General features: G+C 37.6%; 1 protein-coding gene across 1 annotated transcript in view; it reads left to right on the top strand.

The window, feature by feature from the left end:
- LOC103601184 (dimethylaniline monooxygenase [N-oxide-forming] 5-like) overlaps window positions 1-1,503 on the top strand; it is a 15,561-nt gene that overhangs the window by 1,217 nt on the left and 12,841 nt on the right. The gene's annotated exons all lie outside the window — the stretch shown is intronic.

The raw sequence follows: 1,503 nt of genomic DNA, 5'->3' as shown, positions 1-1,503 counted from the left end.
GCACAATAACAGTTTCTGGACTGCATCACAGTCAAATGTGATTGTGTCCCTTCTCCGACTGAATACCCCTGGACCATATGTCCTTCAAGGGTGCCACGGAGGGGAAAGAGAGAAGGTGGAAGCCTACTGAATCTTAACTGCCCAGGTCTAGCCTAGATGTAGAGTGGCTGCCTGATTTTGCCAGTCTCTGGAATATCTCACCACCACCTTGTTGGCTTTTCAGGTCTTTTATTATCTGTCTGACCAGTTCCCTTCATTACATTCCAAGTTCCAAGTTGAGAGTCGTTTCCATGTCCCCGATTGAACCCCGACTGATACAAACATGTCTCCAGAAAAGCTTCTCCCACCCCCCAGCCAATGTCCAAAGCACCCTGTGCATCCCCCACTATTACTCCTATCACACGGCATGTGATTCCTGATCTCCTGTGTAAGTGTTTTAAAGCATTTTTTGTGAAGTATTTGGTATTCCCAATAACCCTGTGAGGTAGGCAAGGACTTATTTACAGATGAAGAAGAAATAGACTCAGAGAAATGATTTGATACCTGGTTCCTTTTCCAAGTCGTGCAATAATATATCTCAAGGACCACAGCAAAATACCACATCATGTCACCCAATTTCACTAGGGATGCTCATATTTTAAGCTATCACTTATAAAAACTGCTGGTCATTTTGTGTACAACTGCACTAATACAATGTGTTTTATTAGTAGTAAATAATGCTCTTCACTTTGAAAAAGAAAACATAAACTTTGATCTGTTTTTAAAGCTCATATACTTTAGCAGGAATTAGATTCCATATTTCGTGGCTTCAAGTTCATAGTACATGTAGGACTGATCATTTACTTCATCAATATTACACACAAGATACAGGAAAAATTATTAAAACTTCCGCAATTGTGTTTTATGTGTACATATATCAAGGTGATGTATTTAGGGTAGTAATAAATCCTTCTAGGAGAAAACAACATATTTTCAGTGGTGGTGCATTTTTCCTTAGCCTTAAATTACTTTGATATCTACCCTTAATTTAAAAAAAAAATCGAGAATGGCTGCTAGTGCACATAAAAGGTATTGCATATTGTATGGACTCCTATTATCATTTTCTTATTGGAAAATGAGGATAATATTGTGCTTCACAGGACTGAATTAAGTAATGCATGTGAAAAACTCTTTAAAACTGTAAGTACCGTATAGGGCTAAAACACTATTTGTCTGTCTGTATGTTCATAGATAAATAGGTAAGACAGAGCATGTGATCCTAAAAATTTGAGAGATTGAGATGAGAAGAGTATGCAACAAAATATTTAAAGTGATCATCATGATTAATATTCTTCACTGTAATTTTTTGTAATATTATGATAAACATGTACTGCTCTTGTAATTGGAAAAAATTGCCAATAATTAAAAAGGGAAAAGAGAAAGTCTAATCTAATTATGATCGCTATTTGGGGCCGGCCCGTGGCTCACTCGGGAGAGTGCGGTGCTGATAACACCAAGGCCCCG

Source organism: Galeopterus variegatus, unplaced genomic scaffold (genome assembly GCF_000696425.1).
Source record: "Galeopterus variegatus unplaced genomic scaffold, G_variegatus-3.0.2 Scaffold3621, whole genome shotgun sequence".
In the NCBI taxonomy this organism is placed as follows: Eukaryota; Metazoa; Chordata; class Mammalia; order Dermoptera; family Cynocephalidae; genus Galeopterus; species Galeopterus variegatus.
The sequence above is the reverse complement of the archived record's forward strand: the minus strand, read 5'-3'. Positions and strand labels throughout refer to the sequence as shown.